This window comes from Rhineura floridana, chromosome 4, assembly GCF_030035675.1.
Source record: "Rhineura floridana isolate rRhiFlo1 chromosome 4, rRhiFlo1.hap2, whole genome shotgun sequence".
Classification (NCBI taxonomy): Eukaryota; Metazoa; Chordata; class Lepidosauria; order Squamata; family Rhineuridae; genus Rhineura; species Rhineura floridana.
In genome coordinates, this window is record NC_084483.1 from 187,326,767 (window position 1) to 187,346,027 (window position 19,261).

The 19,261-nt window shown below is 43.4% G+C and overlaps 1 protein-coding gene across 1 annotated transcript in view; it reads left to right on the forward strand.

Moving 5' to 3' along the window:
- The first annotated feature begins 759 nt into the window (after window positions 1–759).
- LOC133383916 (uncharacterized) overlaps window positions 760–19,261 on the forward strand; it is a 210,644-nt gene continuing 192,142 nt past the window's right edge. The window contains exons 1-2 of the mRNA XM_061625546.1: window positions 760–810; window positions 9,135–9,205. The gene's annotated coding sequence lies outside the window, so the exon portion shown is untranslated. The remainder of the gene's footprint in view (window positions 811–9,134; window positions 9,206–19,261) is intronic.

Consider the following 19,261-nt stretch of genomic DNA (forward strand, 5'->3'; position numbering starts at 1 on the left):
CAGCCGCTCTGGGCAACGTACACGATAAAACAATATATAAAACAGTTAAAAATTTAAAAACACAGTAAAACTAGCCCATTCCAAAAGCCTGCCTAAAAAACCAGGTCTTCAGGGTCCGGCGGAAGCTCATTATAGATGGGGCATGGCGTAGATCATTTGGGAGAGAGTTCCATAGGGTGGGGGCCACAATTGAGAAGGCCCTCTCTCGAGTCCTCACCAGTCTAGCTGTTTTGACAGGTGGGATCCAGAGAAGGTCTTCTGAGGCTGATCTTGTTGAGCGGCATCCCTGTCAATGCTGGAGGCGCTCCTTCAAATAAGCTGGGCCATAACCATATAGGGTTTTAAAGGTTAAGACCAACACCTTGAATTGGGCTTGGTACACAACCGGTAACCAATGCAACTCCTTCAACACAGGAGTGATGTGACTTCCCAGGAGGATCCCTCCGCCTGTGCAGCCTCTGAGACGGCTCCCGTCTTGGATGAAACTTTTTCAGTTTTAAATCCAGTCAGAAGGGTCTTTTTTGACTGGGGATAATTTCTTCCGGATAAGGAAGAAACGTGAGATTTCCCACACAGCTTTGTTGTGATTGTTGGAGACTGGAATTCGTCAGAACTGTCTGTGAAAGAAGGTCTTCCAGCAGCTCGGACGGAGCGAGGATTTCTAGCTAGCTCAGCTGAAAAAGTGACCCATTTTTTTTTCTTTAAAGGAAAACGGTTTAACAGGCAAGCATCCTCCTGTCTACGCTTATCATTTTCTTATCTACACAGCTAAAGAGATTTGTCAGAGAATCAGCAATTAAGAAAACCTGGGTGAGCCAAAACTTTCCTTCTTTTTTACTCATGGAACTAAGGGGGAATAAAAATAGCCCATCTTTTTTTATTGCAAAAAGCTGACATGGAAAATAGCATTATAAAGATTACAACGGATGAGGGTTTTCTTTTTGACTTATAAGACTTTGGTGTAATATATGTCTGGGACTATTTTTTCTGATCTACTTTTTTTTTTTTTGACGAATCTGCTCATTTTTTCTGCTACTAGTTTTTTGGACGCTGTGAACTAAAGCTGTTTTTGCATTTCTGGGCATATAAGAGATAAGGGCTGTCTAGAGTGTGACGTCAGTTGGTTTGAAAGATTAACTCCTTTGTAACTGGATAAAGAAATAAACTGTTCTTTGCTTGGGACATTGAAAATTGAAGGAGTTTTGTTCCTTTGGCTTTAAGAATGACAATTAAGAAGATCATGGATGTACAAGAAGTGACTTTATCTTTAGACATGTTTCAGAAAATAATGAATGGGATTAACTCAATAAAACAAGAACTGAGAAATAATAGTCAAGCGTGGAGAATTGAATTTTACGAAATGAGACAGGAGCTGAAAGAAATTCAGGATTCTATGAGAAAGAAGAATAAAGATGGATCTGGAAAACCAAAAAAGGATGAAAGAGAAATTAAAGGCAAGGTTCAAACTATGGAGATTGGATTAAATATGGATATGGAAAAAGATTTGGATTTCCTGGCTGTGATGGATTCTGGAGACAAATATTACGGTTTGGAACTCAGCACTGTCACTGAAGGAATTGAAGAGATTGGAGATAAAGATATTATCGGTTCAAAAAAATTCCTGGACTGGAAGGATTTGATGGAACTTGAAATGGAGAAAGCTAACAGAATTAATCCCTGTTTTGTGTCAATGGAAAAATCTTCAAGAGATGTGCTAGTGTATCATATAAAAAAGAGGAACAGAGATGCAGCTTTGCAACAATACTTCAGTGATATGTTTGGAACTGATGGCAAGAAAATATCTGTGAAAAAGGAAATTCCTATCAGACTCTTATTATATGACTATGACAGCAAGATTATTGGGCGCGTAAAGATGGAAGATGGAAGATGGAACCAATACGGATAATGGAAGAAGAGCGATTTGAAATTACTGGATTTAGTAGACTTGATGAGTTGGATTAATTGACATGTTTATCTAGAAAAAAAATTGATGGACATATATCTCAAGAATTGGAAACTTCTCTTTGACTTTTTGTGGAAGAATAAAATGATATGATGTTAATGAGATTTGTAACCAATTAAGATAACCGCTGGAGGAAGGTGATTTTATAATCTATAAGATACAGGCTTGTTATATATTATAGACTTATAGCTGAACTACGACAAACTGGAAGTCAATTTTATATATATATATATATATATATATATTCTTTTTATTGTATTAGTTATGGATTTGTGTTTTTTCTTTTTGTATTGTTTTGGTTTTGAAAATTTGAATAAAAATTAATTGAAAAACAACAACAACACAGGAGTGATGTGATCTCTACGGCGGCCACCTGTAATCAGAAGCGCCGCTGCATTTTGTACCAGCTGTAACTTCCGAACCGTTTTCAGGGGTAACCCCACGTAGAGCACATTACAGTAGTCTAGGCGAGTGGTGATCAGGGCATGTACCACCGGTGGGAGCAGATGATTGGGAAGGTAGGGGCGTAGCCTCCGTATCAGATGGAGTTAATACAGAGCTGCCCAACTCACAGCCGAAACTTGAGCCTCCATGGACAACTGGGAGTCAAGAATGACCCCCAGGCTACGGACCTGGTCTTTCAGGGGCAGTCGTACCCCGTTAAGCACCAGGTCTATATCTCCCAACCTTCCCTTGTCTCCCACAAACAGCACCTCGGTTTTGTCAGGATTCAGCTTCAGCTTATTCCTTCCCATCCAGCCACTCACCGACTCCAGACATTTGGACAGGGTTTCCACAGCCAACCTTCGTGAAGATTTAAATGAGAGATAGAGCTGTGTGTCATCCGCATACTGATGACACTGCAGCCCAAATCTCCTGATGATTGCTCCCAGCGGCTTTATATAGATGTTAAAAAGCATTGGAGAAAGGATAGACCCCTGTGGTACCCCACAAATGAGGGGCCAGGGATCTGAGATCTCCTCCTCCAGTGCTACTCTTTGGTACCTCCCAGAGAGGAAGGAATGGAACCACTGCAATACAGCGCCCCCAATACCTAACCTCTGCAGGCGGTCCAAGAGGATACTGTGGTCAACGGTATCAAAAGCCACTGAGAGATCGAGAAGGACAAGGAAGGTGCATTCGCCTCTATCCCACGCCCTTCTCATATCATCTACCAAGGCGACCAAGGCTGTTTCAGTCCCATGTCCTGGTCTGAAGCCCAATTGAAATGGATCTAGATAATCTGTTTCTTCCAAGTGTGCTTGCAGCTGTTTAGCCACCACCCGCTCAACTGCCTTGCCTAAGAATGGCACATTTGAGACTGGGCGAAAGTTGTTCAGATCTTGAGGGTTCAAGGAGGGCTTTTTTAAGATTGGTTTTATTATCGCCTCCTTGAGCACTGATGGCATTACTCCCTCTTCAAGCGATGCATTTACCATCAGCTTGATTCTCTCTCCCAGTCTATCTTTGCAGCTCATGATGAGCCACGAAGGGGAAGGATCAAGTAAGCAGGTGGTCGGCTTTAAAGTTGAAAGCACCTTGTCCACTTCCTCAGAGGGAAGAAGCTGAAACCGATCCCACGCCACCAAAGCAACACTGATCACCTCTGGCTCACTCCCTGTATCCACAGTGTACGGAATATCGCTTTTAATATGATCGATTTTATCCGCAAAGTGTTTAGCAAACTCATCACAGGAGACCTTATCATGTTCCAGCAGTACCGGAGCAACTGGACCGACCAGGCTCTGGACCACTTGGAACAGTCTCCTGGGACAGCACTCTGCAGATGCAATAGAGGCAGCATAAAAATCCTTTTTTGTTGCCCTTATTGCCACATGATAGGCTGTAGCAGCGGCTCTAACCAGTGTTTGATCATCCTCAGAGCGAGACTTTCGCCACCGGCACTCTAGCCGTCTCACCACCCGCCTCAGAGTTCGCAACCGTGGGGTAAACCACGGTGCTGTCTGAGTTCTGTTAAGGGGGAGAGGGCATTTTGGAGCCACTCGGTTCAGTGCCCCAGTGATCGCAGCATTCCAGCCCTCCACCAGGGCCTCAGCCGAGTGGCTGTTTGCTTGCTCCAAAGTATCCCCAAGCACATTCAAGAATCCATCTGGCTCCATCAGACGCCTGGGGTGGACCATCTTAATGGGCCCTTCAACCCCGCAGAGGGTTTGCGGCAGTGAAAGGTCCATCCTCACCAGATAGTGATCTGACCATGACAAGGGGGTGATGGATGTATCCCCAATTTTCAGACCACTCCCCTCCTCTCCCGAGACAAACACAAGGTCGAGTGCATGACCGGCTACATGGGTGGGGCCCATTGAAATAAGGTGCAGCTCCCAGGAAGCCATGGTTTACAAGAAGTCCCGAGGTGCTCCAGTGAGACTGGCCTCCGAGTACACGTTGAAGTCCCCCAACACCAAAAGGTTTGGGGACTGCACCTGCACATCTGAGACCAGCCCCAGCACCTCAGCCAGGGATTCCATCGTGCAGCGGGGTGGGCGGTACACAAGCAGAATCCCTAGACTGCCCTTTGGTCCCAACCTCCAGTACATGCAATTGCCACCTTGGTCTCATAGAGTGGGGGTCTGGTGATAACCAAGGACCTTCGATAAATAACCGCCACTCCCCCTCCCCGACTACCAACCCTCGGCTGCTGTGCATACGAAAACCCAGCTGGGCACATGGCAGCCAGAGTAGGAGCGGAAGCTTCATCCAGCCAGGTTTCCGTAATACATGCTAGGTCCGCGCCCTCATCCAGTATCATATCATGGATGAGGGATGTCTTCTGGGCGACAGACGTGGCATTGCACAGCAGCACTCGAAGGCCGGAGCATGGGTTCAATGGGACTTATTCCCAGGTAAGTATGTACAGGATTGTTACCTTTAAGTTATACCATTGACAAAAAAAAATACAAAGGCAACTAGTAAAGTACTAAAGTTTGCATTTTTTTGTTGATGGTAGGGGATTGCCACATTGATAAAAATGTGTTTTAGTTGAAAGGGGTACTGCAGTGTTTTTTGCAGCACAACACAGGCATGCCTTCAAGCACCGCAATAGACTGCCTGTTCAGTACTGGTGGCAAAGTAATGACTGTAAAAAGACATTCCTTGTCTGATATACTCTTTGAGCAAAGATGAAACATAACAGAAATGTATTGTAAAAGCAGCATTTCAGGTGTAAAATTTGATTTTGAGTGAAAACATATACGTGTGTTGGGGTATTACCATTGCTGGGATGGGGGGTGGATGTGAGATTCTGTTATGCCATTCTGTTAATCTTATGGATAAAAAGAATTATTCTGATACCCTCTGTGTGTGTATATTTATTTTTAATGTTGTTTTAGGCTACTTAGATGTGCAGCAGCCAAGGCCAACACCTTGTAGGCACTTCTTTTTTTAAAAAAGTAACAAGTGTAATTGTAGTGATTACTTTTGAGTAACAGTAATCAGTTACTTTCAGAGCAATTGTAATGGTAATGGTAATTTATTACTTTTGGGGGCCATGTAAGAGTAATTGTAATTTATTACCTTTTAAAAGTAATCTTCCAAGCTCTGATTTTGATAACTTTTATCATGTCTGCTTTTAAAGTCTGTTTTTATCGCTATTTGAAATGGCTATTTTTTTGTAACTTAGAGGGTTTTTTGATGAAGCAGTATATAAATTGTGCTATGAATAAATAAATGGGGCTTGCTTCTGAGTAGACATATAAAAGATTGCACTGTTATGTCTCTTCCAGTGTCAATAGAATGGCTTGGTGTGCCTGCAGCAAATGACATTTCTATTTTAGCTGCTGCTTGGTAGCATTGAAAAGAAGGACCCATGTTACTTGTCACCCTGACAGGCTGAGGCATGCTGGTTCAAATTATCCTTACTTGTGGCTTGTTGGTTTACCGGAACTTCCTTGACCAGCCTTTGTTGGATAACAAACATGCATAGGCACAGCTATTTATCTAAACTTAACCCTACTAGAGTAAGTCCTTAAAATTTTACTTTATTCCAGTAAGTGTTGGGAAGGTTGCCTCCAGACTTCCAGTGTTTTACAAGAGGGATTCAGGCAAGACACCAGAAATTTAGGTTTGCACAATTAAAGAAGATTAAAGCACTCTGTTGCCCGGGTGCAACAAATCCACTTTTTTTGTTTAAAGGACTTTTTGTGGTTAGGAAAGTGATAGGGAAATGTATTGAAAAGTGTGGGATGGATGAATAATTAACAGGAAGGTGCACAAGCAAATTAGGATGAGTGCTCATTGTTGTATAATTTCCACGCAAACAAATATGAATGAATGCTCAATAAAGACAAGATATAATTTAACCAAGACATAAACTTTGTAGAAGCATCAGGATGAGTGCTGAATAAACATATCATCTCTAACAGCCCAAAATCTTTGCATTATTAACTCTTTCAGATAACATTTTCAGCTTGCCTTGGATTGAATTTTTGTTTCTAAGAGACAAAGAGCCAAACTACACATTTCATGCAAATGCATGTGTCTAAATCCAGTGCTTTTTCATCTTTAGTAAAGTAGCTTCAACAGGTTGCAGCTTATGGGCAGCTCTGAGTACAATCGCCGGGGGGGGGTGGATGTACAATCCTCTACCCCTCCAGACTAGGGTTACCAGGCTGAGGGCCTGAGACTGATCCTGTATCTTTAGGAGAAGAGAAAGTCAGCCAAGTGCAGGTGTTCTTGCAACACGGTAATGGGAAAAACCACAAGGTGGAATTCTCCCTTCCCCCTGCACAACTTTTAAAGATACAGAAGACCTCTTGGAGGCCAGGCCTGGAAACCAAGAGGTCTGTATCTTTAAAAGTTGTGCAGGGGAAAGGGAGAATTCCACCTTGTGGTTTTTCCCATTACAGTGTTGCAAGAACACCTACAGTTGGCTGGCTTTCTCTTCTCCTAAAGATACAGGATCAGTCTCAGGCCCTGAACCTGGCAACCCTACTCCAGACTGACTGCCTGGCTTAATGTGGTTTATGACAGGACCACCCCTGTTAACTTGTCACCCTGTGGTTTCGGGCTTCAGATGAAGACTGGCCTGTTCTCTGAGGCTTTTAATGGCACTTGATTGCTTTTTGGTTCCTTTCATCCCATCCCTCCTTTTTAACTGGAACTGATTTTTAACACTAGCTGCTAATTTTTTTAATTGTAGTTTCTAATTAATGGATTCTTCATTGTTAATGGGTTTTTTATTTTTTTAAATTTATTGTGTTTATGTTATTTATTTTATTATTATTTTCTTACATTTATGTCCCTGCTTTCTTTCATCAAGAAACCCAAGGTAACATATATGTGATTCCTAGATGGTCTTCCATTCAGGTGTCGACCAGACTCAGACCTGCTTAGCGTCAGCAAGGTGGTGGCCTCATGTGCCTTCAAACCATACCCTAGGACAAAACTATACCCTAAACTGTCTTGAGACCTTGGTGAGAAAAAATATTTCCTAGCACACTTCTCTGCTCCCATTGCCATTACCAATAGGACCATAACAGCCATAAGACAGCCTAAAGTTACATTTTATGACACTGAACTGCACTTACTGAGGTGCAGAAGTCTCTACCCAGAGGGTTTATAATCTGCATTAGACAGACAAGGCAGAGACTGGGGGAGATATCAGGGACGACCAGAAGTAGTGGAGACAGGACGGGGGAGGCAAAGGTGTAAATAAGTGCCACACTGGTGTTTCCTGCGGCAAGTGTGTAAAATGTGAGCAATATACATGCTTCCGTAACTAACTGTGTACCTTCACCAGGGAGCTCTGAGTGGCCCTGGCATCCTAATGGGCCTGTTAAGGAAGAGCATTTAAAGGCAAATCTATCAAAATTCACACTTTCTGAAACAATACGAGAACCAAAACACAGCTATCCTTAAAAATTCACACTTATCTGAATATTATGGTGCTGTTCTCCAAACAAATAATGTTTACAAAAAATGCCTGTATGAGGGCAGGGCCGGCTCCAGACATGCCGGGGCCCTTGGGCACCAGCTTGCCCTGGCCCCTGGCACGCATGTGCGCGCACACACATACACGTGCTCTCACCGTGCTATCCGCGGCAGCAATCCTGCCGCGAATCATGGAAGAGGAGCAGAAGGGCCCCTCAGAGACTCCTGTAGCCTCATGGGCCCTTGGGCCAGTGCCCCACCTGGCCACCCCTTGGAACCGGCCCTGTATGAGGGGAAAGTGTGCTTAATAATGAATATATTAATGAACATTAATGTAAGTTTTATAAGTTCTGCTGTACATATATTCTTTCTTCAATGTATAATTCTACATCAGAGTAATTTTGTACCAGGAAAAACAGAATTCCACAGCCTGTGATGCAATTGTATAAAATTTGCATTATTTATCATAGTTTGCATAGTTTGTTCTGTTTCTGCTAGTTATGGCACAGTGCGGTCCCCTGAACCCCTACCTTCCAACCTCTCTGGCAGCTGTTATTCTGGCTTCTGGGTTTTCATTAGCTAAAACCCAGCTAGTGAAATGCTAACAGACTTTCAAGTATGACTTGTAATCATGAAGAGAGAAAAAAATTGAAGATCGACAGTCTCAGGAAACTGATTTCTGAGGCTAATTCTAGAGGCTTTTCATTGTCTTCATGGAATAGGCAGTCTATTGCACATTATGAAATCATTATTTCGTATTATTTCAGTATTTGCTGCTTTAATGTTAATTTTTAATTTTGAACCATCTTCATATAAATAGGAGAATAAATGATGGCCATATATTTAAAAATGCTGCTACTGTTGAACATTTTCTGTAATTCCTGAGGACAAAAAACCCATCCCAGACATATTATTTCTTGTGGGACGAAATTGCTTCCTGTGGAGGTAGTCTTTGGAAAGAATAGAAAGATAGAATTCTTTGAGTTGGAAAATATTTCCCTCCCACAGGATGGACTTTTTCCTGGAAGAAACTGAGATACACAGACCCTGAGAAGTTGACTAGTCATACTCTGAAATATGAAGAGAATGTAAGGAGAGGAAGTCGTGGTTGGTGAGTCAGCATGAGTAATCTGGTTACAGTGAACATGAAGGCTGAGTTGGGTTTTTTCCCCTCTCCTCTTAATCATTTCATGATTTTTTTGATAGAAGGAAATAAGTGATATTATGCATTTGTTGCTAGCAGTTATTTTTTAATCCAACCTTAATAAAATGTTACCATCTCTAGATCACTTTCTATCCCTGTGGACTCCTTCCTTCAAAGAACAAGGACAGAAGAAAGGAAACAGGACCCTCATGGTAAGCACGTTTCTTTTCCTTTATTATTTAGCAGACTGTGTGGCTTTAAGGGTATACAGGCATCTTAAGGTTTAACTGCTCTTCCTGGTAAACAGAGTCTAGTGTCTTCTCATATGATAATGGGATTCTGTTGTATAGCACCTTTTTGAAAATCTAATTCTTAGTGTTTTACCCTTGCCGAGTTGAGAGTGGGCTTGCTGTAAGATCTTATTTAGTTAAGAACAGGCTTGCAGACAAATTGGGCGTGTTGCAGACAGAATGCACACTGAGCATTGAAGTGGTGCAGAGAACTGCCAGTCTCCTCTCTCTGGAAACTGAATTCAGAATCCATTATTGATTGCACACAAACTTACCATCAAGATGTGTCTGATTTTTAAGGGGTGCCCCTTAAAACAATGAAAAAAATCTATTTCCATTATTCTGTTTGCAGTACTCTACCACAAATCCAGAGTGTCCCTCCTTAAATATATGCATACAGACCAATGTTGAGATGGCAATAATTTCCTCAGTTTCTCTATATGCAAAAAGCTGATCTGAGTTGCTTGTTGCTATGTTAAACTCACTATCTAAAACATAATACCTAAACAACTCAGCATGCACAGCAGGTAATTCAAATGAGTGGGAATCATTCAGATGAATTCAGTGGCACTGCACTGCTAAAGTAGCTACAGGTTTGTTTTATGTTCAGTGTATGCCAATGTGCTACCAGCCAGGTTTGGGCATTTGACCAGTAAAATAAGATTTGGTCAAATTCCTGGCCAAATACTGACAAAACATTTTTGAAGCATTAACATAATAGAATAATACAAAATATAGTTCATCGTGAAATTGTGTTAATTACAACAAACAAATCAATTGCTTCATAATTGTAGTTAATTAAATGTCTAGACCGAAGTCTGGCCCTTCACAGAAGCTTTACAGAGTAGCCAGCAAGATCCCATGCAGGGGCTAGTCCCTGGTTCCTACAGCAAGCAGAATGGGTCATGGGCAGTCTTAAACAATAACCTTTGGTCCTGATGAGGGCTTGCTTTCCTGTTTGGAGATGCTCACCAATAGCCAACAAGAGAAGCTTTGCTATGCTTCTTGATTTGCCCCTGATGGCTGCAGAACTAGGGGCAAGCAACCTTTACACCTGCCCTTAGAACACTATCATGCATTTTGTTTTAAAATGTAAGCTGCTATCTGCATTGCTTCATTCTTGGCTTCATGGAACGTGTATTTATTTAATGTATTTTTACTCCTGCTCTTCAGTCGAAAAGGCTCCTAGAGAAGCTTATATAATATCAATTAAAAAACAAGATAATAGTCCTTGCCCTATTGGATTACAATCTACAAGATGCAATACAAAGAAAGGGGAAATGAATGGGGAGGGAAGGGGGGGAAGAGAACTCAGGCACCAATTCTTAAAGTTAAATACTAGTTCTGATAATCACCAGCTGGAATAGAAGCAGCGCAAGGAGAGGAGGAGCCAATTGTTGCTGGGCTGTCAGCAGAACCAGTGGGTTGGCCTTGTTTCCCATCTCACTTGCTGCATCTTGATGGAATGGAATGCGTGCAACCTAGTGATAGGTGATAGGTCTGTCTGTCCATGTAGACCTGATGCAGCCGGTCTTTCATCTGAGCTGATGGATTCTGATTACCATTGTTCGACAATATTTGGCTGCAGTCATAAGCTAAGTTGACAATATTTTGACCAGTCAATTGACAGGAGGGCCAACTCTACTTCCAGCCCATGTGATCTGCATTATGTAAATGGGTCATCAGTATGCCCACATTGTCTTTGCATCAGGCATTGTGTTTGAAGCTCATCTGCAATATGAATGAATGGTCAACAACCGTAACGTGCCCTTCCATTCTGTGTGCAGCTGTGTTTAGGCAACTCCACACCAAACAAAAAAGGCCACCAGGCAGGGTGTCTGAGGGCATCATGGTGGGCAGCACACTGGCACCGTGATGGTGACCCCAGGCTTGAGATAATCAGAAGAATGAATCCTCTTCAAATCTCCTTTAAATCCAAAGAAGTTTCAAAACCATGAAGTAAAGGTTAGGTTCTCTATGTAAAATCTTTGTAAATGAATGTTAAGGATATTATCTTTCTGCCAGAAAATTTCATTAAAGATGTTTTCTTACAAACAGTGATGCCTGATGCCTACGCTCTGGTAAAGGACATTTGTGCTTTACTCATTTAAAAGTTTTATATACCACTCTTCATTTTGAAATTCTAATGCAGATCCTCAGGTGTAGGGAACTGAATCTGTTTGATCCATGCCAACAGTAGCAATGGTGGGGTGGGACGGCAGCACTTACGTCACCTCTCAGCAGCAGAATCGCTGCTGGTTACTGGGAGGGAGAGTGGGAGGGACAAGGTAGCAGGGAGGTCATTTCTATGCAAATGTAATGGCAGGAGCACCTGAAGAAACATAATTTCTTATACTCTTCCTCCCTTGGTGGAGCACCCATAGCTTTAACATGAGAGCCAGTGTGGTGTAGTGGTTAGACTATTGTACTAGGATCTGGTAAACCAGGGTTCAAATCCCCACTCAGCCACTGAGCTTTCTTGCAGGTGACCTGGGTTTTAACCTACCTCACGTGGTTGTTATGAGGATAAAATGGGGAGGTGGGGAGAATCTTGTATGCCATCTTCATGGTCATCTCCCTCCAACCTCTTCTCTCCCCCCCCCCATTAAACGAGACAGCCCTTGGGCCACAGGTTCCCCTTCTGCCTTAAGGAGACATGGCAAATTGCCTGGGGAGAAAGAACTTAGTCCAATTTTTGCATGTGCATTAGTTGAGATAGCTAGGAAAGTACTGATCTCTCTCAGTCACACTTAGGATGCTTTGTAGCAGCATATGGCCACACTTGTACGTGGCTTGCATTGCATTGGCTTGATTGGCTAGATGTGAGCACAAGCTTGACCTTTGTCGGGTTCCCATTCAACAATAACAGTGCATTAGTGCTGGGTTTATACAGGACTGTCCACACATCATTCTGCTTTCTGTGATGCTTCCCCAGTGCGACCGCATTATTGCCATCTGGAGGGGCAGTCTTGCACTGCAGCACAACAAAAGTGGGACCAAAAAACAAACAAGCCCCAGAACATTTGTGGTAGAAAAGATTACAGGATTTTGGCAGGACATTCTGGGACATGCAGTATGTTTGTCCTGAAACCTTGGCAGCCCCAAAGAGTATTGAAAGCAGGATTGCATGTAACTGTCCCCATAACATCATGAGCAGAAATCATCGTGAATGCACATTAAAAGGGATGTCTGCAGGGGCTCAGAGGTTACCAGAGAAGAGAGAAGAATTGCTTTGTTTTAGGAGAAGAATTGCTTTGCCTGAAGAAATACAGCATAGGAATGTGGAACTTGTGCTTTAGATGTGGTTGGACTCCATGTCTCATCACGCTCCAGTCAGCATGGCCAGTGGTCCGGAATGATGGGAGTTGTAGTCCAACAACATCTGGAGGACCACAGGTTCTTCACCCCGGGTGTAGGGAGAATCCCAGCAATAAACCAATGACCCAGAAATGGTTGTAACCTCAACTATGGAAATTTATAGCCTCATCTATGAGAGAGAAAGAGTGCATAAAAATTACAGTGTCATTGTAGATAAAAGCAGAATTTGAAAGGTGCTGATTAGTAAGCTATTACTCGTCACGTTGATGCTCTTTTTTTAAAAATTGGAATTTCTTTGCCTGTGTTTTCAAGTGGCTGTAACTTACAGTAAACGAAACTGTGTCTTCAGTGTTAAGATTCATAAGATGAGACTTTTTTTTGGTCATGTGGACACTGAACTCCTAATGACCTAATTGAGGGGAAGAGTACTACTCTATCGCCTACATACAGTCACTCTAGCATGTCGACTTTGGGGGTTAAAATTAGTAAGCCGCATGCTCTTTAAAATCAGCTTGTTGCCGGTGATAAGAGGTTAAACTTGCCTTCATGCAACAGAATATGAGCCCTGATTGAGACAGTGCAGTATAAGGAGTAAAAGTATATATTCTGGAGGCATGACCTATGTGTCAGAGTGTAGATCATGTCAAACTGCAGTGAAGAATGTGTTGGGGTATTTTAAAGGTAGATGGATTGATTTAAATCGATTATTAATATAATGGCTTAAATAAGCAAGAAAAAAAGGCAAACATTTATTTTAATCAAGCATTTCATTGATACTTTGTCATAAATTTCCTAAAAACAATAATGCAAAACTGCCTACAAACCCATGGTATTTTTCAACTAAATAAAATACTTACACTATATAGGAAGGGATACTTTGTATAATATCTTAGATAAACAAAATTAGTTTTAACAAACCAACTGCTTAATTAATATAGTAGGGCCCCGCTTATACAGCAGGTTAGGGACCAGACCCCCACCGTAAAGCAAAAATTGACGTAAAGCGGAACATCGATCAGCTGTAGTGCTGGGAGCTCCAGCTGACAGCGCTTGGCCCCTGAAGCTCCCCCCGCAACAGCTGATTGATGTTACGTTTCCCCCTTGCCCGCTCGCCCTCCCCCCTGCCTGTTCGCTCGCTCTCCTCTGCCTCCCTCACTCATCCCCACTTGCCCACTTGCCTTCTCCCCTGCCTGTTCGCTCGCTCTCCACTGCCTCCCTCACTGTAAAATGGCGCCCGAAGCTCTGACGACGCTCTCAGGGCATTGGGCTCCATCAATTGCATTGTATTGCAAAATCGTCGCAAAAATGGAACAAGCGCCGAACATATGGAACAGGGACACAATTCAAAACCGCCGCATTAGCAAAGCACCGAGAAGCAAAGCACCGTAAAGCAGGGCCCTACTGTAGATAACTTTAGTGGAAAGCTTTTTAACAAAAAATCTCCCAGGCTCTTTAGAGGCCCTGCAGGAGTTTTTTTTTTTAATCAGCTTTTTAAATGATTTTGAGGGTTGGTCTTTTTTAGAGTTTAAGGGTTCAGTGATAAAGTCAGTGATTTGCATGCTGCAGGTCCCAGATCCAGTCCCTGACATCTATCTGAATCCCTGAAGACCGGTGCCAGTCAGTGTAGACAATACTGAGCTCCATGGGCCAATGGTCTGACTCGGTATAAGGCAGCTTCCAGAATTTCTCCTATTTACTTTTTTTAAAAAATCTAATGTAACTTTTTTATATCCCTGATTTATTTTAAATGCTTTAAAAATTCACCTTGGAGAAAGAGGATCAGGCAGGAGAGGTTGCCTCGACCTCGTCCAGCTCACACCATTTCTAATTTCAAGGCAGACGTTCTCCATCCATGTTTCTTCTGGCGGGGATCACTTCTTGTTTTGGAGCCCCATCAGGAGAAGGATGACAAGAGGAGAGTCAGATTCAAGGGCAATCCATGGACAGAAAAAGAATTCAATAACACACACAAACACACACAATGTGCTTTAATTTCCTCTTTCAACAAGCCTTTTAAGTTGAGACCTATCCCAGTCTGCATCTGTGTCAGAATTGTTTTATATGTTTTTAATAATGTTCTCAACCCTTTTTAAAGTTTTTTTTAAAAATGTTTTTAATGCTGTTTTGTTTTAATGTATTTTAAGATCTGTTTTTATGATGTTTTAAAGTGTGCTAGTTCTTTGTTTGCTGCCCTGGACTCCTGCTGGGAGGAAGGGCGGGATACAAATACAATAAATAAATAAATAAATAATTTCCCTCTCCCTTGTACCTGCTACTTTATAGGAATTTGGCAGCAGCCAAGTTTTAACACATGGATCTACTACCATAGTGTCTAGTTTGTCCCTAAGAAGCAAATCTTCATTGGTGAACCCCTTATTGAAAAGTAATACATCCTTTTATGATTTTTTCCCCTATTTCTGTGAGCTTCAATGAGTTATGCTGTCTCTGAAGAATGTCACCTCTGGTCTGGTGCACTATAAATCATCCATTATTGGCTGGTTCAATAATCTCTAATCGAGAACTCTACCTTGAATAGGGTGCCCTCCCACGTATACCTCCAGTGAATACTGCACTGTGCTAGGAACAGGAGAGGAATGTAATTTTGTTCACATTTAATGATAAACTACCTAATTAACACTTTTTGAACCAATAATTGAACAGAAACTCAGCTGTCCTTCAAAATTCACACTTCTCTGAATTTTTCAGTGTAGTTCTCCAACAAAACAGTGTGTACAAAAATGCCTGTTAGGGGAAGGTGTGCATAAAATCCATATATTCATGGTGTGTATGTACTGCCTTCAAGTCAATTCCGACTTATGGCGACCCTATGAATAGGGTTTTCATGAGGCTGAGAGGCAGTGACTGGCCCAAGGTCACCCAGTGAGCTTCATGGCTATATGGGGATTTGAACCCTAGTCTCCCAGGTCGTAGTCCAACACCTTAACCACTACACCACACTGGCTCTCCTGTCTAATATTTAAGGGGAGGGAATTCCACAGGGTAGGTGCCGCCACACTAAAGGTCCGTTAGAACCTATGTTGTGCGGATAAGATAAGATGGTATCTGCAGGAGGCCCTCACCTGCAGAGCACAGTGATCGACTGGGTATTTAAGAGAAAAGACGGTCTTTCAGGTATCCTAGTCCCAAGCTGTATCGGGCTTTGTACACCAAGACTAGAACCTTGAACTTGGCCCAGTAGCTAAAGGACAGCCAGTGCAATTCTTTCAGCAGCAGAGTGACATGTTGGCGATACCCTGCCCCAGTGAGTAGTATGCTCGCTGCATTTTGCACCAGCTGCAGCTTCTGGACCAACCTCAAGGACAGCCCCACATAGAGCGCATTACAGTAATCCAGCCTGGAGGTTACCAGTGCATGGACAACAGTGGTCAGGCTATCCTGGTCCAGAAACAGCTGCAGCTGTCTTACCAGCCAAAGCTGGTAAAAGGCACTCCTAGCCACTGAGGTCACCTGGGCCTCTAGCAACAAAGATGGATCCAAGAGCACCCCCAGATTACAGAGCTGCTCTTTCAGAGGGAGTACAACTCCATCCAAAGCAGGGAACTGACCAATTACCTGAACTTGGGAACCACCAACCCACAGCCCCTCCGTCTTGCTAGAATTCAGACTCAGTTTATTGGCCCTCATCCAGCCCACCACCAAGTTCAGGCACCGGTCCAGGGCTTGCATGGCCTCCCCTAATTCATATTTGTGAGGGAAATAGAGCTGGGTATCATCAGTGTACTACTGACACCTCACCCCAAATCTCCTGATAACTGCTCCCAAGGGCTTCATATAGATGTTAAACAGCATGGGGGACAAGATAGTACCCTGCGGCACCCCACAGCACAACTGCCAGGGGGCTGTAAGACAATCACCCAATGTTATTCTCTGAAAACGACCTTGGAGATAGGATCAGAACCACTGTAAAACAGTGCCTCCAATACCCATCTCACCAAGTCGGCCCAGAAGGATACCATGGTCAATGGTATCAAAAGCCTCTGAGAGATCAAGTAAGAGTAACAGGGTCACATTCCCCCTGTCCTTCTCCCAATAAAGGTCATCCATCAGGCCAACCAAGGTCGATGCAGACTCATAACCAGGCCTGAACCCAGACTGAAATGGGTCAAGATAATCTGTTTCATCCAAGAGTACTTGCAATTGCTGCGCCACAACCCTCTCAATCACCTTCCCTAAGAAGGAGGTATTTGCGACCAGTCAGCATTTGTCCACTTGATCAACCCCCCTTGGCAAGCTTTAATAAGCCAAGAAGGGCAAGGGTCAAGAGGACACGTTGCTGGCCACATCATCGCAAGCACCTTGTCTACATCATCAGGCCACATCAACTTTTCCCAAGAAGTTAGCAGCAGACATTACACTGGACACCTCATTGGGGACTACAGTAGATGTGGATGGGGCATCAAGACTGTTACAGAGGCAGTGCCTTGCAAACAATTAACAGTGGGCCTCTGAAGCGTCTAAAACTCCCATTTCCTGGGGTTGATGTCAACAGACCACTGACAATATGGAAAAGCTCCACTGGACGGCTACTTGAGGATGCAATGGAGGCAGAGAAGTGGGCCTTCTTTGCTGCCCTCACCACCACACAGAAGGCATGGTTATGTTTTACTCATGCCCGATCAGCCTCACAGCATGTCGTTTGCCACTTGTGCTCTAGCCATCATCCAGCCAGTTTCATTGCCTTTAACTCACTGGTGTACCAAGGTGCAAGCCGGGCTCCACAATGCCAAAGAGGGAACTCAGGGGCAACCATGTCAAGAGCCCAACATGCCTCGCTGTTCCACAGTGTGACAAGGGCTTCAACAGGGTCACTTGCTCTATCTACTGGGAACTCCCCCAGGGCATTCAGAAATCCAGTGGATTCCATTAGTCTCTGGAGGCGGACCATCTTAATCTGTCCACCATCCCTGCAGGGAAGGATCAGAGCCATAAGTCTAGCTCCACTAGGAAGTGGTCTGACCATGACAATGGGGTGACATCCACCCCCGCATCTCCAGACCACCCCTTCCTCCATCTAGAGCAAAAACCAAGTCGAGGGTGTGCCCTGCCCTATGCATCGGGCTGGTGACAACTTGAGACAGCTCCATGGCCGTCATGGAGGCCATGAAGTCCCAAGCCAGATCAGTAGAGGCAGCCTCTGTGTGGACATTGAAATCACCCAGGACTATTGTTCTGGGCTCCTCCAATTCCACAGCCAAGATGGCCTTCGCCAGCTCAATCAGAGAAGCTGCTCGGCAGCAGGATGGATGGTACACCAGCAGCAACCCTAGTTTACTGTCTCCTTGGCCCGACACCAGGTGCAGGCCCTCACAGCCAGCTCTAAGACAGAGCAGTTTCCTGGTGACAGAAATGGAAGTTCTGTTTTATGAAGGGACCCTGCACTTCTGAATTTGTCACTACACTACTGCATGTCACCCCACTGCAAAAAGAATTGTACTGTCTGCCCATTAGGTACTGGGCCAAGTTTAAGGTTCTAGTTTTGGTGTACAAAGCCCTATACTTTTAGCAAGACTCCTCCATAGACACGTGTCACATTCACACATTTTAGGAGTCTTGTGAATTGGGATCTTTAGATATCAGCAATAGTGCATCTTGGCAGATTTACCCAGTAACTTACACTCACACAGGTCTTAAACATGGGGATATATATATGCACAGAATCAAAACATAAACATTTAACTCTTCATTGGGGAATAGCTGAGTACCAGTACATATCTACTGACATCAGTGAGGATAACGCAGTAACTATGTGTGAGGGAAATAAACAAATAAACTTAATAATAACTGAACTCGCATGCACACTCAAAATGCACACACACACGAAGGAGCAAGCACACAAGGCACAACAGGAGATGTGGAGTTGAGTTCAGCACAACTGACATAGGCACACTAGCCTGCCTTCTCTCTCTGGGGTTGCTTTGCAGACTAGGCCACAGTCATGCACAACTGGGCAGCGAGGATCAGAGTATGACTTCTGAAACTAGAGTTACCAGGTCTCCAGTTTTCACCCAGAGACTCTGGATTTTTGGGGTCCTCTCTGGGTCTCTGGATGAGTCTCCTTAATCTCCAAACACTCATCTTTTATTTAAAAAAGATTAAGTTTCTAGGTGGTCTGGTCCACAAGATATACACCAAAACATCAGCCACACACCCCAACTTCTGTTAAGTGAGCTTATAGCTAGCTGCGCTAACCCTACCCTTCAGGTTTGTAGCCAGTAAGTGAAGTCAAGGTTGTGATTGACAAGGGATTTGTTGACCTCCAGGCAGTAGCTAGACCCCACTGTAAGGCCAAAAAACTGGGTTTTTCCTCCCAGCTTATCTGAAAATCTCATAAATGGAGTAAGTATATTGTTTTCAGTCTTTTTCTCTCTTGTGTACAGGAGTCAAACAAGTTTAAATTTTCCTGGGTGGTTGAAGAGGGCAGTGTTTTGAAAACCTTCCCAATGTGAAGCTTTAATCCAATACTTACTTTTCTGGGCATAAAGCTGCAATGCTAATCCCACATACCCGGAGTAAACTCCATTGAATTCAATAGCACTTACTTTTGAGTAGACATGTTAGGATTGTGCTGTAAATTAATGGGACTTTTGAGTGAACATAGCAAAGAATTGTGTTTGTTTTGTAAATCTTTCTCTCTCCCTC